The 22555-nt window shown below is 62.0% G+C and overlaps 1 protein-coding gene across 2 annotated transcripts in view; it reads right to left on the bottom strand.

Moving 5' to 3' along the window:
* Positions 1–22555, bottom strand: part of ELFN1 (extracellular leucine rich repeat and fibronectin type III domain containing 1) — a 42719-nt gene that overhangs the window by 11488 nt on the left and 8676 nt on the right. For both annotated transcript variants that reach the window (XM_037057944.1, XM_037057945.1), the window contains exon 2: positions 6318–6471. The gene's annotated coding sequence lies outside the window, so the exon portion shown is untranslated. The remainder of the gene's footprint in view (positions 1–6317; positions 6472–22555) is intronic.

Below are 22555 nucleotides of genomic sequence, written 5' to 3' on the forward strand. Positions count from 1 at the left end.
TGCAGACAGATGGCGATCACGTGAGGGGCCCAGAGGGAGCCGGGCAAGGGGAGGGACAGCCCCTCCCAGAGCACCGTCCCTCACCGGGGACAAGCACAAGCACGACCATGACCACGGGGAAGTGAGAGACTCTGCAGCAGCTGCAGGCGCTATGCTCTGCCCGAGCCACCCACGGGGGTCTCAACTTCCAGCGAGGACCCCACCCTCTTTAGCCTGTGTTGCCCCCTCCTGGGGAGTGGAAGGAGCAGCCCTCCCCAAGGTCCCACACAGAGCCAGCTCAGCGTTAGCAGTGGGCTCTGGCTATAGAAAGGGTTTGGGGGCAGAGGGACGGGGCTGAGCAAAGCCCCGGAGGGGTGACCGGCCTGGGGAGCCTGGGAGCTGGGCTGACGTCTCTCCTGGCCACGTGGGCTGGACCCCGATGGAGGAGAGCCGGTGCCTCCCGTGGCCGCCTGTCTGCACACCCGGGCCAGCTCTGTAAATCCTCCTTGGAGCCCATAAAAATCAATCCAATAACACAGCCAACATTAATTATGGCTGAAAGGCCAGAATGGGATTGATCTGGGAGAGGCTGCCCGCCCGTTGCTCACCGAGAGGCTCCGAGAGGAAACCATCTCCCCTGCCCCGCCCACTCAGTGCTCCAGGGTGAGCCGGTCCCCCAGTGTGGGCCTGGGCTGGCAGGAAGTGGGGGCCCCTGGGATTTGAGTCCAACCTGGTCCCCATGGCCCAAAAAGGAGCGAAGGGGTGGAGGTTCGTCCTGCCAATGGGCAGGGGCTGGTGACAGGGGACTCAGCCAGGCCCTGGGCCCCGAACACCCGGTGGGCAGAGCAGAGGCCCCTCCCTCCATGCCCTCAGCCCCGGGTGCACGGGGCGGAGCCTCAGGCCAGCTGGGATGGGAAGGGACCGAAGCCCGGAGCAGAGTGAGGACGTGAACAGAAACCCCGGCAATGGCTGAGAGCCAGCCTGATGGAAGAGATGTCCCCACGAGAATGAAAGGCCTCGTCCACAACCGTCCCAGCCCCCATCCCGGGAGGAAGACCCAGCTACAAGCGTCCACCACTCAGTGACGGAAGCCTGGCTGGTGGCCCTGGGACCCACACCCTCGGCCTCAGCCCGGAAACCTGTGGCCACAGCCTTGTCCCCAGAGCCGTCTGCTCATTCAGCCAGCCCCACAACAGCAGGGCACGGTCCCCATGGGGCCATACGGCCTGAATCCAATCTCGCACCCCCCGCCCCGGTCAGTGGACTGCCTGCTCTGCGCTCTTGCCTCCTGTCTTCACAATGACCCCGGGGGACCAACCAAATCACTCCCGACAAGAACCAACGACAGCCCCTGGCTCAGCAGATGTGCCCCCCACAGAGGGACATGCCGAGGGAGGTGACAATGCGCAGCAAGTGTCCCCTGGGCTGGAGGTCTCCCGAGGAGGGGGTGTCCCAGCTGCCTGAGGGCCCAGATCANGGAGCCTCAGGCCAGCTGGGATGGGAAGGGACCACAGCCGGGAGCAGAGTGAGGACGTGAACAGAAACCCCGGCAATGGCTGGGAGCCAGCCTGATGGAAGAGATGTCCCACGAGAATGAAAGGCCTCGTCCACAACCGTCCCAGCCCCCATCCCGGGAGGAAGACCCAGCTGCAAGCGTCCACCACTCAGTGACGGAAGCCTGGCTGGTGGCCCTGGGACCCACACCCTCGGCCTCAGCCCGGAAACCTGTGGCCACAGCCTTGTCCCCAGAGCCGTCTGCTCATTCAGCCAGCCCCGCAACAGCAGGGCACGGTCCCCATGGGGCCATACGGCCTGAATCCAACCTCGCAGCCCCCGCCCCGGTCAGTGGCCTGCCTGCTCTGCGCTCTTGCCTCCTGTCTTCACGATGACCCCGGGGGACCAACCAAATCACTCCCGACAAGAACCAACGACAGCCCCTGGCTCAGCAGACGTGCCCCCCACAGAGGGACATGCCGAGGGAGGTGACAACGCGCAGCAAGTGTCCCCTGGGCTGGAGGTCTCCTGAGGAGGGGGTGTCCCAGCTGCCTGAGGGCCCAGATCATGCGCCCCCATACGTGGGGCCACTCCGTCCCCTTCTGCCCCTGGCCTGTGTTCAGGAGAGGGCAGGAGCAGAGGGTGCCAGCTCTGCCCCCGGCAGCTCCCCCATCGCTGTGGTCCAGGGTCTGAAGAGCCCTGGGTCCTGCCTGTGGGAGTAGGTCGGGCCCAGCAGCTTGGCCCCAGGGTTCCCCAACATCCTGGGGCCAGTGGGTGGGCATGGGCACGCGCGGGGCGACTGAGTTGCAGGCTGTCCGAGGAGAGGCAGAGGAAATATGGGCGTCTGGTGAGGGAAAGGGCCTGGGGGGCCCAGTACCTGACGGGCCCTGTGGGCGGGCACTGCGTGTGTCCGAGCCACATTCCCCCTCACCCTGAGAGCCCTCCAGATGGCCGCAGCCAGGGTGCCCAGCCCAGCCTTGCCGGAGGGCCCGGGAGGCTGTCCCAGAGCAAGCAGGTCTGGGCCGTGAGGTCCCCGGAGGGGAGGCCACGGCGCAGGCACCTCACGAGGTGCCCCCACAGCAGCACCGTGCTCACCGGCTCACCCCAGATATCACGGCACCTGCCGCCACCAAAGCCGGCCTCACGCACAGGTCCCAGAGACAGAGCGGAAGGGCCTCGGCCCAAGAACCATCCGGAGACGGGTGGCGCGGGGATGCCCAGCGTGCACGCGCCCACCGAGGCTGAGTGACGCGCTTGTACGGGGAAGGCGGCCCGTGTCTGGCACGGGTACTTCGCCACAACAGGAAGTTCAGAGAGAAAGGGGGCACTGGGGGAGGGGCCTCTCGTCCCGCCCAAGGCCTGCCAGTCTCAGGCAGGGCGTGCAGTTTTCCCAGGAAGGGGCAGCTTTCAGGTGTTCGTGGTATTATTCTTCATACCTTTGGCTGCATTTAATATTTTATAATTAGTGAAATATTTATTAGAGATTTCTTAAATATTTGAGACACCTTAAATATTCTATAATAAATTTTTTAGTGTTTTGAAAAGGAATGGGCAGCTGTGTGAGGCTGAGTTCCCCGTTGCCAGAGGCATGCAAGGAGCGGCAGGATGTCAGAGAGGGCCCTGGCACTGGTGGTAGGTGGGCCAAAGCAATGGATCCTTGACCAGGAAACCCTCCAGATCACTTATGAACGTTCAGAAGCAGGTTGTGCTGAACCCCGAGCCCGGGCCAGATTCCCTGGCTGGGTGGGGGTGGGGTGGGGGCTGGTGACTGTCCGCAGGGCCCACCCCCTCCGGTCTCTGCTGGGTTTTCTCAGGCGCTGAGGTCGAGTCCCAGCTCTGGGACCCCAGGGCTGGGGACAAAAGGCTGCGGTTTCACAGCCACCAAGGAAAGGCTGGAACGGACCAGCACTGACCGTGGGGGCTGCGGGCCGGGGACCTCAGACCAGGAGATCCGAGGGCCCCCTGCACAGACAGCCACACTGAGGCCTGGGGAGGGGCTGCTCTGGTCTCTGCTGTGGGGCCAGAGTTCCCCCTGGCTGACACAGCATAAAATAATGCTGACTAATCTTATTAGAAAGTCACCAATTCCACTCTGTTCAGTGCTTCCGATCACGTCGCAGACAGAGCCCTCCGTTGGCCGGGAAGCCCGAACCCCTGTCCAGGCGCTGCTCTGTGTCCCCATCACGCAGCGGCAGACCTCGGGCTCCGGGCCTCCCCCGGGCCGCAGCCTCCAACTGGAATTTAATAACATGGTTTTGTCTCCACCGAATTCATTTTTACGATTATGAATTCTATTTATGGCAAAGAAGGCTTGTTTTCCATTTGCAGCACGCTATAAAACTTCCCTTTTAAGTAAATGTATTTAAGTTTTTAAGAAATGAATTGACTTCCAAAAAATAGAACGAACGCAGAGGGAATGTGGGGGCACGTGGGCGGCTGCCGCCCCGCCCCTGGCTTCAGCGGCTCTCTGCCCCGCCCCCAGCTGGGGGCCGAGTCTCCCTGCGCCCTGCTGGGCCGGGGCGGGGGCGGGTGGCTGGCCCCCTGGCACTGCGACCTCGGGAAGATGATGAAGCCTGGGAGTCGGAGTCGTGGGCTGAGCGGTCAGGAATGAGCTGTGGGCGGGAGCCTGAAGCTGTCCTGGTAACCAAGCCACTAACTCAAAGCCCCAGGCTCCCTCCAGCCTCCAGGGTGCGCGGCCAGCTTCAAACACCGGCCTCTGGAGCCGGACTGACCTTCTCCTAATTAGCTCGGGCTGTTTGCTCGTGGCCGCCAGCGGGCCTCTGGACAGCAGCTCCGACTCCAGCCACCGCCACCGGTCACGGTTGGGCAGAGAAGCAACTGCGCTCCTTGGAGGGGCGGGGGAGAGGCTGGGCACGCTGGCGGCCTGGGGTCGCAGCAGAGGGGGTTGAGACCGGTGGCCCTGGGCGAGTCACCAGTATGTCACACCAGCTCTGCTGGGGGAGGCATCCTGCTCAGAGGATGTGAGGAGGCCTGGGAGGAGAAGGGAGGGCTCCACCAGCTCCCAGGGCACCCTGTTCCCCCCACAGCGCCCCTGGGCCTGCTGGCCAGGGAGGCCGGCGCTGGCCCTATCCATGGTGCTGAACGTCCTGCCGGCAGGTCTCCAGAGTCAGCAGGACACAGGGAAGGTTCCTCTGGACATTTAGTCATGGCTTCCATAAAAGCCACTTCTAGAGACGAGGGCCGAGGGCCGGGGGCCAGGAAATGGAGGGGGAGGGCGGCAGGGAGCGAGCCCAGGAAGTTCAGCTCACGGAGACACATGTTCTGTCTGGAAGGGAACTTAGAATCCCGCGCCCAGCCCCCCAGTTCGGAAGAAGACCTAGTGTGAGGCGCACGCCTCCGCCCGACCTGCGGGAGCGGGGCCATCTGTTCCGCCACCTGCCTTTCCAGGTAGGCCCGACTGAGAAGCGTTCCCGCCATTCAGCCCAGGAGCATCCATTCAGTGTCTATCTCTGCCCCACCACCACCTCTGCCCCAGGCTCAGGAGGCTGGCAGGGTGGAGCTTGGAGCCTGGGGTGAGCAAGGGGAGGGCAGGCAATGATGACGCCCTGGGTTGTAAGAGCTGGGTTGCAGGGTGGAGGGGGCTGGGGGGCTCCCCACACGGACAGGTGAGCCTGAACTCACGAGGCCTAGCAGGGCCGAACCTCGGGAAGGGAGGAAAGAGCCTGCATTTCTCTGACGTGATGAACCGGAAAGGGGATCTGCCAGGCACCGAGTCATGCTGCGGGGGAGGGTGGGGGGAGGGGCACACCTGCCACTGTTTAATGGGCACCTACTGTATGCCAGGAAATCCACACACCCCACCTTCTGGGAGAGGTCATTTCCATTCCACACCTAGAAAGCAGGAGGTCAGAGGGGGTCAGTGACGGCCCAGCAGAGTGGGGTGCGTCCCTCATCGGGGTCTTCCTGAAAACCAGTCACCAGTATGTCACACCAGCTCTGTAGGCTTGGAGGAGAGGGTGTTCCGGGCACACACTCAGAGCAGGAAAGCGCAGGGCCACCCAGAGGCCTGCTCACCTGCCTGTCCTGCTCCCTCAAGGCCGAGTGCCCCCAGCTGGCCCCAACTGTCCCTGCTAGAAAGCCCTACTGGCAGAAGACAGCCGACAAGCAACTGACTGCAAAAGCCCCCAAGCCAAAAAGCCACACCCTCAGTGCACTGTCGCTCACTAACAGCACCTCCTGCTGGCCGACTGAGGCATCACAACGCAGCTCTATCACACACGGACGCTGCCGAGCCAAGTGAGCCGACTGCAGAGCCTGCCTCCCTCCCGGAGCCACCCGAGGAGGGGGGCGGAGGGGACACGGCTGTGATCCGAAAGTGTCCACAAGAAATACCTTGTGCGGCTGCTTCCCAGCCAGAGGTGAGGCTGCAGCAGACACAGCAGAGCTGAGCCACCATGCTGGAGGCCTGGCCCCTCCCCCACCGAGAAATTCCGAGCAGCGTCTCCGACGGCCCTTCCCACGCACCATCCTCTCTGATACGTGACGGGTTGACACCTACGTGTACCCTGTGGTCCACGCAGTGGCTTCCCACTCAAGCCCATGGCCCAACTCTGTCCCGCAAAGCAGTGGGGGCGGCCCCTCTGGTAACACACATAGCACCCCGACTCACCAGGGAGGAACTGGACAGCCCCGACACGGCCGCCCAGCCCCTCTCGTCAAGTCCTACGACAGCCCATCCCCTGTCTCCCCGTAAACAGGCAGTCAGCCCTGCATGGGCAGCTGGGTCTGACCCCACGCTGTCCCCAGACTGACCCCCGCCTGTCTCCAGACCTGGCACACCTGCCCCCCTTGCCCAGAGCCCGATAAGCAAGACCGCCCCTTACCTTTGGGTCAGGGCTCCCCGAGGGCTGGGTACGTCTGAGGAGGACAGGCTGGTGGTGGCTTCCTCTCCTCGGGGGTCACAAACGTCCCCTCACTTCCGGACACCGAGGACGAGCGTGGGTCCACGTGAAGTGTGGGGCAAACAAGGCGGGTCCCCTGCAGGGAGACAGAGTGGGGGTTGTGAGAAGGGACGGGGTGTTGAGGGCAAAGGGGAACTAGCCAGAACATAGCTATAAGGAAGCAAAAGGTGTTTTACTAACTAATGCAAAGAGGCTCCGGGACACACCCGAAGAGCGGGGTGTGTTCCGGGATGTGGTGTAAGAGCAAAGGTTAGTCAGGCAGATAGCCATCTGGACAGTCACTAGGGAGGGAAATTTTGCCCCTATGCACGAGCTCAACTGACCAATCAGGTAAAGGAGCACGAGCCAGTGCAGCCCCTGTGCACGAGCTCGACTGACCAATCAGGTAAAGGAGCACGAGCCAGTGCGCGAGTTAACTCACCAATAATCAGTAACACTATTGTGCCCCTGAGCCAACCGCTAACCGCCACATCTGCTTCTGTATCCAGCTTGCTTGCGCGCCTCCTTAAAACCCTCAGCCTGTAAGCGTTTGGCGCGACTCTCATTTGCAGCCCTTGCGGGCACCGTGTGTCCGGACGCTTTGGAGAGTTCGCCCCTGCGCAGGTTAAACTTGGCCAATAAAGTAACATCTTTGGAACCCTGAAAGTCTCCGACATTTGTTCTCTCGCGGTTGGTGAATGCAACACGGGGCGAGGCTACCTGCAGCCACGCCACATCTGGAAGGTCCCCTCGGCCTGAGCTGGGCGCTGTGGGTCCAGCTGGCACTGACCACCTGGCAGTTAGACCTCGAGGAACAAGAGGGAGATGCCGGCACCTGCCCACACACGAGGAGGTGCGGAGGGGGCAGAGGGTAGGGGTGGTGACAGAAACCAGACCAGTTGTCGCCTGGGGCAGGGCCCCAGGAGCCCCAGACCCACCGATGAGAACATGGAAGGCACACTGTGAAGACAAAACAGCTGAGGCCAGGACCCTGGGCCAGTCGGCCAGAGTGGCCCCCTCCCAAGACCCGGTACCTCCTCCCTTCCAGGGTTCCTCCCATCCCTGCCCTGTCCAGCTGCTGACTCAGAAGGGAGCCAAGTCAGGGACACCCCCCGCCCACCCAGAGAGGTGTGACCACCCCCACTCCATGCACACACCCTGACTCCGGGTGTCGAGTCCACGCTGAGGACTTCTGTGCATCGGCCAATCCCACTCTCGATTTTCAGTCACCTGACCCTCACTTTGCAGGCAGGGAAACTGAGGCTGGGAGGGGCGCTCTCTCCCCGGGCACAGAGCTGAGATGCAGTGGGGAGCATGTTGGGACACAGCTGGTGCCAGGATGTCTGTGAGCGTGACTGAAGGCACGTCATTCACCAACGGGCGGTGGCACCGCTGGAGGTATCTTTAGGACAAGGGGGATTCTGGGAGCGAGGTTTGAGGGGGGACTCTGAGTCACCTTGAGCAGCTGGAGGAAAGTGGCGACCCTCAGGAGGGCCAGGCAGGAGCCAAGTGTCTCCTGCCGCATCCGCCTGCGCCCCCACATCCCCCCAGAACCGCCCCCCAGGCCCTGCTGGGAGTGGGAACGCAAAGGCGAGAAGGAACCTGTCTTGTCAGGAAGAGTGTGTGTGCGTGGTGTGTGTGTGTGTGTGCAAATAGATGAGTGAGTGGCGTGTAATTACCTAAAATTGCTGGTTAGAAGCGGATGTAAATAACCAAAAAATATGGGGAAGTGGGGGGAATGCTCATCAATTAGAGCTAATTACTTAACAGCTAATTGAAATAATAATGGTCTGTATTTGAATATGCAAACGAGGCCGAACCTGCCTTGGAAAAGGTAACGGGAATAAAAATGGAAAGGATGTGTGGCACTCGGAAGCTCTGGGGACCTAGCCATGACTTCCAGGCTGAGACCTCGGCCCCCCCGCCCCCCCCCGGGGCCAGTACCATGTCCCCTCCCGTCGCCAGGCCCGTGCCGCTACCCAGCCACGGCCCATCTCCTCTCCTGGGCCCTGTCACCCTGACAACCCAGCTGCTCCCAGACTGCTCGCAAAGGCAGGACGAAGGGGGAGCCCCAGGGCCCCCCCCCCGCCGTGTGTGGGATCGGAAGCCGGGCACCAGACCAAGCTGCCACTCAAGCAGAGCCTGCTGGGCAGCCCTGACAAGTCCTAAACCGCCGTGCCTCAGTTTCCCCCCTATTAAAAGGTGTCGACAGTGACCACCTCTGACTGAGTCACAGCCCAGGCCAGGGCCAGTCCAAACCCACAGGCTTGGGAGCCCTAGGAACCTCAGGGACCACCCAGGCTGCAGGGGTCAAAGGTGATGCCCCCCACCCCTGGAAAGGGCACACACAGCAGTAGGTGGGTATTTGCTTGCGTCCCTAAAGACTGTTGGGGACTCTAAGTCTGGACTTTACAGGTGGAGACACACCTGTGCAGGATTCCACAGGCAGGGACTGGGGCCCGAGCCCCTCAGGAGAATTGTCAGGGCACCAGCCAGGCCCAGAGGCAGGAGAATCCCATGACACAGATGAGTGAACTGAGGCCTGGAGGGGCCAGATGCAGGGCACGTGGAGCGGGTTGAGGGGCCCCTTCTCAGGCCCCGTGTGTGGCTCCGGGGGGGGCCCTGTGCCCCCACCACATGGGGCGCTCCGGGCTGAGGAGGCAGCTGTGGGCAGCAGAGCCCAGACCAGCTCCCCTGATGGCCAGAGGTGCAGGTGAGGGGGGAGGGGCACCTCGCATCCCCCCCCTTCCAGGACAGTCCTGGTGGGAAGGGGGGTGGAAGAGGGGGGCTCCCAAACTTGACATTTGCATTTCAAACACTTGTATCCGCAAAACAAATAACAGTAATTATGCCATTTGCATATTTTGTGCCATGATTGTTTCACAGGGGGTGGGGGAAGCCGCTCCTGCTGACGCCAGCAGCCCTGCCTCCCGCAGCTGCCCCATCTCCCAGCGGCCCGCCAGCCCCACCCAGCCCAGGGACGGCGGGGCCCCACCCACACCTGGGCCTGCACAACGGTTTGGGGGGGGGCTGCTGCCTGCTCTGAGGTTGCCCCCTAGCTGCACCCTCCCTCGGGCTATGTCCCTTCTCCTCTGGGCTCCGTCCGTCCTCCGCCCTCCCTCCCCTGCATGTGGCTGCCTCAGGACCTTGGCACCTGCCAGGTGACAGGAAGGCCGCCCCCCAGAGCTGCCCATGTGGCCCCTTCTCATCGTCCGCAGTCCTGAGCCCCCTGAAGGGACAGTCAGGGCTGCCTCTGTGGGACCCCTGCCGGGCACACAGGGCAGCCCCACCCCCACCCGTCCCTCTCCCTACCCTCCTGGCCCCACCCTGCCCCCCTCCCTCCCCATCACAGCCACCAGGAACATCCCACCCCCCAGGGAGGTGGCCCTGCTTCTGAACAAGGGCCACAGCAGCAAGGCCACCACCGTGCAGTGCTGTGGTCGAGGGACTGCCTGAACCCCGTGGACACCTCCTCGGAGCCCCATGAGGGGGCAACCGTGGTATTACCCTCCCGGGTGGAGAAACAGAGGCTCGGAGAAGGGGAAAGGGTGTCGCTCGCCCAAGGTCACAGAGGAGCCAAGGTCTATGTTGGGCCCGCCTGACCCCTTGCTTTTTGTGGGACGGGCGCCCGAACGCGCAGACCCCTGGGAGAGCACTCGGGATGAGCATCCTGAGCAGCGCATTTCAGATGAAGAAGCTGAGGCCCAAACAGGTGAAGAGGCGCCAAGATCCCCCAGGATGTTGCGAGGCCGGGCTAGCAGCTCTTGGCCTTTAATTTAAAGGCAGCAGGTGCCCTGACTGCGCCCTCCTGATGGCAATTACAGCCCAGCAATGGCTGCCGCAGGGCCCCTCCCCCTGGGGAGTGGCGCGGGGGGGGGAGGGGGCTGGCACGGAGCCCTGACTGAGACCCCCGAGGGCAGAGGAGGCCTCTTCCCCCGGTTAACCAGGCAACAACGAGCTTCTGTCTCGCACCCCACGGCCCCCCAGACTCCAGACGGAGACAACGGTTAACTCTGAAATATTAAGCCGTTTACAAACAGCCCGATGGAAACAGAACCCAATCCTTGTCGGTCCTCAGGAGGGAGGCAGGGTTTCGGGGCTGCAGAGGACGAAACGGTAAACAAAACCAGAGGCGGATGAGGCCATGTGGCCACCAGGAAAAGGGACAGAGAAGACAACACAAAGGGAAAGACATGCAACACTCGGGGGCGACTGTGACGGAGAAGTGACGACGACCCTCCGACCCTCCGTCGGAAAAGCGCTCATTCAGTCGACCAGGGCACCCCCTGGCAGTGCGGAAACCGGCCGACTCGAGAACCAGCTCAGAGGAGGAGACACGGCGGCCCGACGCACTTGCGGGGCCATGTTCAGCCTCGTGCATCACGAGGGAAACTCGAATTTAAAAAACACAGTGAGACGCCATTTGGGCTCACCAGATAAAGAACGATCTAAAAACAAACCAAAACAAGAAAACCCTGAAGATGCTAAACACCCAGTGCTGGGAAGGCTGTTGTGAAACTGGCAGGATTCTTTCAGTGCATCACAAGGCGCTACGGGCCCACAGCCTGTAAAAGGTGCGTTGGGTACAGCAGACACCGCACCTAGCGGTGGAACCGAAAGGTTTCCCTGGAGATCGGGCCGCCGAGGACACCAGCGACCACAGCCTGTGTTCCACACTCAGCCAGCGCAGGAAGGCAAGAAAAAGAAATAAAACCGATATGGCTCAGAAAAGAAGAACCAGAAAAGAGTTCTGGTTCTTCCCCGGGGCTCCGACTGTGCACAGAAAAAATCCCAAAGGACATGTAAACACAGCAATGGGGGAGCCGGCTGGGCGCACCGGGCGCAAAAGCGGATCTCAGGCATCCACGGTCAGTGGGACATGAACACAGTCAGCTCGATCCACAGATCCGATGCCGTCGCAAATAAGACCCCAGATTTTTCTGTTGTGTGGGACTTGACAAGCCGATTTTAAAACGTATTGGGGAGAGCAAAGGGCTGAGAGAGAGTCTCCATGAACAGGAACAAGGCTGAGCTCGGGGTCAGAGGACCGCAGCACAGCTGAAGGAGCTGGGATGGATGGGTCTGGGAGCCCGGCCGGATGAGGGCATCATGGGTTCGGAGCAGATGCTGCGGACGCCGGCCTGGGAATCCGCCCACGAGGTAATGCAGGCGGTGCCACAAACCGCCTCGCCGTGGGCGAGGAGGGCCCTGCTCGCCAGGCACAGCCCACATGAGGGGAAAACGAAACAGAGCCAACTCACACCACACACACGGCCAATGCAGGAGAATCGGGGATCTGAGTCGGCAAAGGGCAACGTGTTTTGGAGGATACACGGGAGACGGAGGAGGACCTGGGTGCCGGGGAGCACCTATTCCCGCCCACCCACGCAAGAGTCGGCCGACTGTGCCGCCGACCGAAAACAGAGACAACTCTGAGAACAGTAACGACACCAGCAGAGCGTGGAAAGATATCCGCCGTCTCCCTGACCTGAAGGCCACCCCACCGGAGACCAGGGGACGTGGGATGCGCTCTTTTCACTCAGTGTATGCAGACAGAGCTGTCTGTGAGGGCTAAGCTTACCCCTGGTGGCGGGGGTGGGGGGCAAGGGGGGCCCAGAAAGGCCAGGCAAAGGCTTCCGGGCCCCCGACTGCTCTGTCTCTCGACCAAAACGCTGGTTGCACCTCGTCACAGTCGCGAGTGGTCCCTTGGGATCCATGGGCTCCCCCGTGAGCTTTATCTCCACCTGTCATGGGTTTTGAGGGCGACGCCCACGGGGCAGGGAATTTGTCCTCAGCAGCTGGAGAGACCAGAAAAGACCGAATTCCCCGAGCACAGCCCCGCTGTCCCTGGGTGGTGGGGCCAGGGCCCCTTGCTCCCCTCACGGGTTCCTAACTTCCTGGTGGAGACACACCCGCCGTTGAAGCTACTAGAGACCCTGTGTCCATACTGAATGTGTCTTTAAGTGCCAGGCCACCGGAAGCCGTGCTAAGGGGTGCTTCCCGATCCAGGGGGCCCGATGCTCTCGGGGGTGTGGGAGCCCCAGGCTGGCGCCGCTGGTGCAGGGACGGGCGGGGCAGGAGCTGTGGCTGGGCGGCAGGAAGGCTCCCGAGGGGCTGGCTGACCTGCCGTGTCCTGTGCAAGGGCCATAAATCCGAGGCGCGTTTATTGCAAAAGGGAAAGGAGGCTGGCAACCTGCGCGTCGGCCTGACCTGCAGACTGAGGTCCCCTTGGCCTCTCATTGGCTAAACTTGGGCGAGACATTCCGTGGCAGGCGCTACATAAAGAACGCGTCTGGGAATACCCACGCAGTCGTGGGGGGTGCACCAACGCCACCCCCACACTGACTCCGGGTCCCACAGTCTCTCCTGCCGTCTGCCGGGCGGCTCCTGCTCCCTCCCTAGGCACTGGGCAGGTGCCGCCAGGGGCCCTCCTCTGCTGGGCCAATGTCACCGTCTCGGTCGTGACCTCCACTTGGCCGGCTGTGCCCGGCGGGGGCTGCCCAGGGAGAGGACGAGGGCTGGTGCTGGGAAGGGGCTGGACCAGCGGGTGGGGTCCTCATCACTCTGGCCTCTGGCCCCCAAGGACGCAGGAGGGTCTGTGTGGACCGTGAGCAGGGTGTTGCCCTGTCCCTAGCCTGGCCGGGGTCTGCTGGGAAGTTGTGGGGCCAGCCCCTCCCCACGCAGATCGAGTGGACGCACAGGGCTCTGGTCACCTGGACCACAAGGTGCAGCTGTGAGGGCCGCAGCGTCCTCCCATCCAGCCCACGTCCCTGCACGCAGGGACCATGCCCCAGGCTTGCAGGCGACTTTGGACAGGGAGGCAAGAGTCTCCAGTCACTTCCTCCATGTGACAGAAAGGGCTGGTTTGGTCCCAGGAATGGATCGTAGGCTCGTTTCCATGGGACCCAGGGGTGGCTGCCTGGGGGTCTGGTCAGGCCCAGGTGGGCATGGGGCGAGGTGTGTGGCCGAGCAGCCAGGCCGTCCAGGCTTGGGACCAGCAGCGTCTCGTCACGCCCTCCTCCTGCAAGGGCCCCACACTGGGTGGGCAGGTGTCCAGGGGCTGGGGGCCGCCTCCTCGGAGGTGGTTTCCTGTCTCAGCCCAGAGTCAAGTCCGAGCCTGTGAGCAACTGAGGAGCCAGGAATGCCCCCCTCAGCCTCGCCCCCCTCCCGCCAGCCTCCCCGGGCCCTTTGTGAGGGCGCCCGGTTGCCATGGGAACCCTGCCAGCTGAGCGATGACTTCACGGGGTGGGATGGGCTGGCGGAGGGGAGAAGCTGGCAGGGCCAGCAGGTCTCACAGCAAAGGTCTAAGAAAATCGGGGGAAGGGGGGTGGGGCGGGGCCCCCCAGAGAGGCAGAGCAGGAGTAAGGCGAGAGCACCCTTGACTGGGAGCTGGAGCCAGCAGCCCATCCCCCTCTTAGATGGAGAAGCAGGTGGGCAGGGCCTGCGTCTGCCTAGCGCTGGCCCGTGTGCAGCTGACCCACAGCCAGCTGCAGCTGCCTCCAGCCTCAGTTTCCCCTCCTAGAAAGAGGGGTGGGGACCACGAGCTCTCCTGACAAGTGTCCAGGCGCACCAGGGTGGCGGGGGTGGAGGGGCACTGCTTACCCAGCATGAGTCACAGACCTTGGGGCGTCCCTCCCGCTCACAAGGGTTTGAGAAGAGGAAGGCCACTCACATTCGCACTGGCCCAGCCGCCTCTCCGGGGAGCCCATCACGTGGGGCCCACCTGTCAGCCCCACTCAGGCTCCCAGACACCTGCTCTGCCCTCGAGGTTGCCATGGTGACGAGCTGACGGGCGAGTGAGGACACACCTGTGTTCACACAAGGCCACGGGCAGCACCTCGGGGTCTGCACGCGGTCTGCACGCAGGTGTGCAGCAGCGCCCACGCCGGGCACCCGCGTCCACTCACACGCACGCTGGCACACGCAGCACCGATCCCCATGCAGGTGTGCACGCAGGCCGTGTGCACGCACACTGGCCAGGCCTCACACAGGCCAACACGGTCCCCACGGCACATGCCGGGAGGGAGCCTCCTCTCCCCTCCTCTCCTTCGACGGAAGAATCCACAACCTTCGAGGAAGGAATTCAGGGAGCTGTTCGCGATTTCCATTTAAAGGAAATGCAGGCTCGGAGAAGGGAGGCAACTTGCCCACTCACTGAGCCCTTGGAAAGTTCTGGAACTGGTGGGGGGTAGGGGGCACCAGGGGGGCGACAAGAACCCCAGAAACATCCTTGCTCAGGGAGCCGGGCCCCTCCACCCTCACCCAGCGCAGGCGGCTGCGCCCGAGCCGGTCCCTGGGCCTGTGTGTCTCCTGTGTGCAGCTCTGCGTCTGATACACACGGTGAGGAGAAGCCAATGTAATGAATTTTCCACGTTTACAGCGTTATGGCCGCCTCCGCTGATTAGCTCTCATTTTTCTTGGCTGCCTCTTCCCTGGCTTTGCTCCGATGCTCACCCTGCCGCTCCCTCCTCCCCTGCCCCAGCTCCAGCCCCATACCCCTGCCCTCACCCCACACCCTGCGGGGCTTCCCCAAAGAGGACAATGAGTGAACAGGAGGCCAGAGGGAGGGGCCTCAGCGGTCCTGGCCTGTCCCCACAGCCACTGATGGTACTACTTTGGTCCTCTAGGCCTGGCCGGCAGACAGGACAGAACCTTCTGGGCCCCAGAGACCAGCCCTGGGGTTTGGGGGAGATGGGCGCTGCCCCACGAGAAAGGCTCTTGCACACTCAAGGGACAAGAGTGCCCTTGCTTGCCCCCCACAGCCAGCCACCTCCCACTGGGCACAGGAGTCACAGCGCAGGGGAGAAACTGAGGTCCCAAGTCACGAGTGGCTTGTCCAAGATACGGAGCCTGGGGGTGGCCACACCAGCCGGGCTTGGCCAGGGTAGGCAGCCATGTGCCGTCGGGGACAACGGGAGTCCCTGACATCAGTACCGCCCAGAATCCCCGCTGGGCCCTGGCCGTGCTGGGGGCTCGGCAGCAGACGGAATGGGTCAGGAATGCGGAATGGGTCTTTAAGTGCTTCGGCTATTTCCTGCCGTCGCCGCTCCCTCATCCCCGCTGCCCCAGGCGCCAGGCCACGCAGCTGAGGCCTAATGAGCTGTGAAGGTCCATTCTTCAAAGTTAAACCCTTCCCAGGCTCCCAGACCCAGCCTTCGACGCAGCCTGGTAACATCCTGGGGGCGGGGCCGAGACAGCGGTAGGGGAGGCCTCTACCGGTGCTCCGCACAGGCTCCCGCCCGTACCCACAGCAAACCTACCCTGGCGGCCAGACTGTGGATGCAGAGCCGAGGACGAGGCATGAGCCACAGGAGCAGGCCAGCCGCTGGGGCTCTCAGCCTCGCCTGTGCCGATCCTGACCCCCCTTTCCAGAGGAGAAAGCCGAGGGAGGGGCTGTGCACCCCCAACGTGAGAAGCCATGGGGTCTCATCCAACTCGGGGGTCCTCAGGGTCTAGCACGGGCACGGGCATACAGCTGGCGCTCCACGCGTGTTTGCTGCTGGGAGCAGGTGGCTGGCCCCCCCACTACAGAGCAGCTCCTGGCAGCTGTGGGTGGAGACCCCCGACCCCGGCCTCCTGGACCCACTGTGCTGGCCCACGAGCATCGAGCATCGTGGAACTGGCCTCCTGGGTGCCGCCGAGGGACCTGACCCCACCTGGCTTGGACGCCGCCCCTCCGGGCTGCAGGGGGAAGGAGACCTGGATCCGCGTGCGGGCAGGGCCCGTGCCCCTCAGTCCGACTGCGGCCTGGCGAGCCGCCGCTCCGGGCCCTCTGCCCCTGCAGAACGTCGGTCTCTCGAACGGGGTTCTCCACGCTTCCATTTCTTCCACGCCCGCGTCGAAATGGCTGTGTCTCTCCGATCTCTGTAGGCGGCTCTCTCCATCCCCTATTCGTCCATCATCTCTGTTATCACTCATTCGGCGGACTTCCAACCACTCGTGTCAGTCCATCCATCGGTGCGCGCACCCACCACCCTTCCCTCCGCGCGCCCGGGTAGGCACGCAGAGACTACCGAGCATGCGCGCTGCCAGTGCCTGGCCGACCCAGAGCCCGGTCCTCAAGCCCCGCCCCCGTGCCCCAGTCAGGGCACCAGGCACGGAGGCAGCTGCCAGAGGAGCCATTCTGTCACCAGCCACGGGGACAGGGAGCGAATCCGGGGTTTGGGGGGCTGGAGGGAGTGCTGGGGAATTTTTTTTTAATTGTTAGAGAGAGGGGAAGTGAGGGAGAAAAAGAGGGAGAGAAACGTCAACCTGTGGTTGCCTCTCGCGCGCCCCCTACTGGGGGCCTGGCCCGAAACCCAGGCAAGTGCCCTGACTGGGAATTGAACCCGTGACCCTTTGGTTTCCAGGCCCGTGCTCAGTCCACTGAGTCACACCGGCCAGGGCTAAGAGGGGTGTTTCTAATACAAGGTGTAAGATCAACTGGATTTATGTATATATATGAAGAACTGACCCTCAACTCTTCCTCACACCAGAGGAAACAATGAATTCCAAGTGGAGGGAAAGTCTAAATGCCAACGGTGAAACCATAAAGCTTCAAGAAGGTGGCACGGAAGATGTCTTCGAGAACTGGCAGCAAGAAAAGACTTACCCGGAAGCAAACAAAACACAGGACGATGCAGAGGACACAGACCGAACTGATGGCAGGACGAGAAAGGGAAAATGAGGGGCCGAACCTCAGTGGGAGGGGCCATGGAGAAGGCGTGGGCAGCCTCCGGGTTCGAGAACGAAAGCACTGAAGACCTGTCAAGAATCCCTGCGAAGGTGTGAGGTAGAGACCGACGTTGCAGCAGGAACCCGGGTCCGTGCTCTGGACAGGCCCCTCACAGGGGAGAACGTCCGCATAGCCACGCTTCCGAGAGCTGCCCGCCCTCAGGTCGGAGGAAAAAGGGCCCGACAGGCTCGAGTGTTGGCAAGGACGCAGGCCACCCAGCACGCGCCGGTGGGGCCCCTTTATGGGACTGAAAATCGCACCCCCACCTTTGAAAATAGTGTGGCAGCACACATGGGCACGGGACAGAAGCACAGATGACAACCCCACCACTAGGCCCGCCACCCCCGCCCCGCAGACAGGACAGGGACAGCTGGGCGGTCCGACCCCTGATGGCTGAGCCCGGGGTCGCCCATCCGAAGTGGCGGAGATAAAGGGGTTGCTATGGAGTGTTTAACGCAAACTGTACCTACAACACGGGCGTTTACGGCTCTCACAGACACGGCGCCAAAGAAAGCCACCCTCAGGAGAACCTGCGGCCCAGCCCCTTTACAGCCGAGAAACAGGAAAAACTAATCTATGAAGCGTCCCCCGAGGAAAACGGAGGGGCGGGACTGTAAGGGGGCCGGGGGGGGGGGGGCTTCTGAGAGGCGAGCAATGTTTTCTTTCTTGACGTAGGTGGTTCTTCTGTGAACCTCACTCTGTGATAATTCACAGAGCTGCCTCCGTAAAGTGTTCTAAAGTTTTGTTTTTAGAAGATAAAACCACAGGCGAGGGCTTTCAGCAGCCTGTCGTGAGAAGGCCACCGAGTCCTCTCTCCTGAGCAACTATACGCTCCCCAAAATGATCCAAAATAACCCTCTCGACACCCTAGAAACGGGCTGGAGGCCTCTGTGGGTGAAGAGCCACTGACCTTTGCGAAGAAAGGGGACTCTGTGCTGCTCTGGCTGGAACAGGTCCAGCGCCCCCTCCCCAGCTGCTGCACCGCCCTGCGGGGCCGGCGGCCGAGGACACGCAAGCTCGCAGCCAGAGGCTGGCGTGACTCAGAGCAGGAGGCACGAGACTCTCGCTCAGCAGCGGTGACATCGGAAGAGCAGCTGTCTCAGTGGCGTGGCAGGTGAATGGGGAAAGCCAGCGGCCCCACCAGACTGAGGCTGTGGTCCCGGCAGGGTCTGTGACCCCCATGGACCAGCTGGAAATGTGACAGAGATATGAAGTGTGACAGTCACAAGGATGCTTGACAGGCTCCCCGCCTTCACCCAGCGGATGGGTAGCAGGTGTGCACAGGGGGAGAGTGGAGGAGGTCGCAGAACTCCCCAGGCCACCGAGAGCCTGAGGACATGCACAGAGGAGACACAAGAAGGTCTGGCAGGAAGGCGAAGCCCTCCCCCGCCCCCGCAGACCCACAGACGGGGAGGGGGTGGGGCGGCTTCTCACCCTGACGGAGACCCTCCGTGGCTTCTGCATGAAAACCAGGGCTAAGATCAGACACAGCCGTGGAAGAGCAGAGCAAGGCTCCTCCGCACTCGGCACCAGTGACTCCAGACGCCAGGTCCGTGCCCCACGGAAAGATAATAAGAAAAGCCGTCCTGTTCGACAAGGGCCATGGGAAACTCTCCCAGGTGCCGACGAGGCGACCCTGTGCAGCCCCAGGAGTCCACGGGGGCCTCCCAGATGCATTCGTAACCCAACTCAGCGAGGTCAGGGGGTCAAAGGCCAAGACACAACACCCAATTTCATTCTCGTGTGCTAGCAACAATCTCAGAATAAGATTCAAAAAGTAACTCCATCCACAGGAGCTTCAAAAATACTTAGAATAAATCCAGCTAATTGGCAAGGCCTGCGTGCCAAAAACCACAAAAACCGGCACGAAGACCGAGAGACCGGAACATTTGGAGAGACACCCCCTGTTCACGGGCGGGGGGGGGCATGCTGCTTCCGAGGGGCCTGTACAGGAAGCACTGACCCCCCTGCCACAGCAGCAGGTCTCCGGGCAGAGTCAGTGATGCTGTGGTGACTGTGTGTGTGTGTCGGGGGGCCCTGGACTCATGGAGGGGGCCCTCCGTAAATTATACGAATGTCTGCCCTCTGTGTTGTGCGCCCGGAACTAATATAACATCGGGCGTGAACTGTAGTTAAAAATGTGATGAGTACAATAATTCTTACTTTGGAAACTGGCACACTTGATCCTAAAATCCCCGTGGGAAGGCGACGGGTTTCCAGCAGGCCTTCTCCAGTTCCAACAGCCCTTCAGTAGAACAACTGAAGAAGAGAAACAGGTCTGGAGGCCTACCCTCCAAAAGCTCGCCGCCAGCCTTCGGGTCCGAGACGCAGGGCGTCGGCCGGAGAGCAGACACCTCTATCCACAGAGCAGAGCCGGAGCAAACCCTCCCTGTTTATTCTCCCATGAAAGCTTCATGCAGAGTAGGTGGTCTCTCCCAAGCACGGAGGTGGGACCCTTAGACAGCAGCACACGAAGCCACACACACATTTCCTTAAAACGTACAGCAGCCCTGGCTGGTGTGGCTCAGGGGATTGAGCAGCGGCTTGTGGACCAAACGGAGGTGGTTCCATTCCCAGTCAGGGCACATGCCTGGGTTGCGTGCCAGGTCCCCAGTAGGGGGCGCACAAGAGGCAACCACACATTTTAATGTTTCCCTCCTTCTCCCTCCCTCCTCCTCTGTCTAAAAATAAAATAAATAAAATCTTTAAAACGGACAGCAGACCTATAATGCCAGCTAACACGATAAAAATCCTACACCACCAAGGAACATCTCCTTCACCTTGGACAAAGCAAAGAATTCTCACACCCAAAATGTGGCTGGACACTGGACTTTCTTAGAAACAGAAACTCCTGCGCTCGGAAAGACTCGTGTGCAAAAATGAGACAAACCACCGGCTGGGATGTGATAGTTGCCAATCGTGTTTCCGACCAAAGCCTTGGATCCAGAATATATAAAGAAGTCTCAATATTTTTGAATACGATATAACAAGATTTTTTTTAACCATTAACACGTGCAAAAGATTCGAATAGACATTTGATCAAAGAAGAAATATGAGACCCTAAGGAACACGTGAAAAAAACGTTCAACTTCGCTGGTCAGCAGAAAAATGCTCATTAGAGTCCGTGAGAGCCCAGGGCGCGCGCCCACGTGGCTTCCTGAAACAGCGTCACCCAGCGGGCGCGACCCAGAGGGACTGGCACCGCCTGCGTGGCTATGGGCAGGGGACCCGGTGCTGCCGCTGCGCAGTCCGCGGCGGCAGTTACAATTTAAACGAGAACTGACCGCCCTCCAAGGCCTGGGCGGAGGAGAGGAAGACAGAGCCCCCACCAGGCCTGGCACACCGCGCTCACAGGCGCGCACGCCACCGGTCCTCAGGCGGATAAAGCTGGATACGACGAGAAGCGCGCGCCGCACTCACAATCCCCTGCGGGAGGTGCAGGCGCAAGATGGAAGCGCCTCCAAACGTGCGCTAAGTGGAAGAAGCCAAACGGAAAGACCTGGCGTGAGCCACGCGCCTCTGGACAGAGCGCCCAGTGGCAGGGCCTGTGCGGGAGTGAGGGCTGACCGGCCCCCGAGGGGCCAGAGCGAGGGAACCGTCAGGATTTGTAGCCACAGCTGCACAAATCTAGAAATGTGGAAAAACCACGGAATAGTGCCTCGCTCTGGATTTGCACACGCGTGACGTCACGGTGTGTGAACACCCCTGCGGAGTGCCGGGAAAGAAGCCACCAGAGGGCCAGTGTGCCCTAAGCACGCATGTGGGCTCCACGCCAGCGCCGCCGTCCCCGCAGGCCAGCGTCTTGTTCCCAGTGCGGGGGCTGCTTCACACTAACAAACCCACCTTGAGGGCCAAACCCCAGACCGCTGGAGGCACCCCGCTGGTGGCCCCTGCCTGGCTGGGCCCACGCAAAGTGGCCGGCAGGCCAGTGGGCTGCAGACCCCGTGCCTCTGCCTGAGGAAGCACCCGGGCAGTGTGGGGCATTGGCAGGAAATTGGGGCAGCCTGCGGCCCGCGTCCCAGGGGTCGCAACTTCCCCCCACCCCACCCTTTGCGGCATGGACTCCCCAGATCCACAGCAAACAGAGGCCCCTCCCACCCCAGTGGTTCCCGCAGGCCCTGTCAGCCACCCAGCATCACGGGGCCCTCAGTTTCCAGTCTGTGAAATGGGCCACACACCCACACCTGCTTCTGCAGTTGGGACACGCATGCTCTGAGACTCTGGGGTCCCAGGAGTCAGGAGACAGAGGGTGGCAGGCAGGGCAGGAGAGGAAGCAGAAGCAGTGACCCTGCCCCCCTTCCCGAGGACACCCCCCCCACACACACACAGCCTGCCCACCAGAAGGGGGGGGGGCTCTGGGAGAGATGTCCCACTTGCACAAAAGCCCCCAGGAGCCCTCCTCTCCAGCCAGCCAGAAAGAAACAGTGTCAGGTCAGCGTACCTGGGGCCGCAGCTGGACCTGTGGGTCGCTGGGGCACACGCCACGTGGGGAGATGCACCGTGAGTGACAGGCGTGAGGGAGGCCTGTCACTTGGCATGGCTGTGCACAGGTGTGCCCGAGTGAGCACCATGTTTGCAGTGCACCTGAAAAATGACAGTGGGGCCCTGTGGCGTGTGCGGCACACGTGTGCATGCCAGCGGCTGCCCGGTGTGTCCAGGGTGGGGAGTGTGTGCATGTCTGGGACGAGGCCCGTTTCAGCCCTGGCTTATGCGCTGAAGCCCTGGCTTGTGCGCCTCTGGGCTTCTGGTGAGCTGTTTTTCTAAAAAAGCCATCTCTGGTGAATCTCGTCCTTCAGATCTGGCATGTTCTTGCTCTGCAGGGACACCGTGACAAGGAGACCAAAATAAGCCCGATGCCTGTCAGAAAGCCACGTCTTGGAGGCCTGGGACTCCGCCCACCTCCTTCCTGGCCTCGCAGCAGCCCACGGCCCTGGCCCTGGCGGTGGGTCCCAGGAGCCCCTGGGGCTCCGCCCTCGCCTTTTCTTTTGTAGCTGTGGTCCGCAGCACGGAGTGCGCAGGAGGCAACACAGCCAGCGACAGACCCGCTTTACTTAGCGCTGAGGAATCTCAGGTCAGGGCTCCCCACGCGGGGCAGCGACCTTGTGGGACCCGCACCTGCAGCTGGCGGTCCCAGCCGGAGGGGCAGCGTGCCCAGAGGGCGTGCACATGCACACAGGTGTGTCACACATGCACACACGTGCACAGGGCTGCCCACGCGCATGCCCCAACTAAGATCTGAGCAGTGGGACTCGGGCGGGTGTCTCCCAGCCAGTGCCCTCACGGCCCATGCCTCCCCTGTGCCTCGGGCACCCCGAAGGCTGGTGCAAAATCCACCCCCCCCCCCCGTGGCTAGCACCAATCCCGTTTTATTTGGGGGGAGGTAATCTCTGCCAGAAAGACATCTCAAAAGTGCTCCTGGCTGTCACAGGGAAAGTGCATTCTCTCCTACAGCCCCACTGCCCACACG

The sequence above is a fragment of the Sturnira hondurensis genome, unplaced genomic scaffold (genome assembly GCF_014824575.4).
Source record: "Sturnira hondurensis isolate 20B ecotype Veracruz unplaced genomic scaffold, ASM1482457v3 Scaffold0009733, whole genome shotgun sequence".
NCBI classification, from domain to species: Eukaryota; Metazoa; Chordata; class Mammalia; order Chiroptera; family Phyllostomidae; genus Sturnira; species Sturnira hondurensis.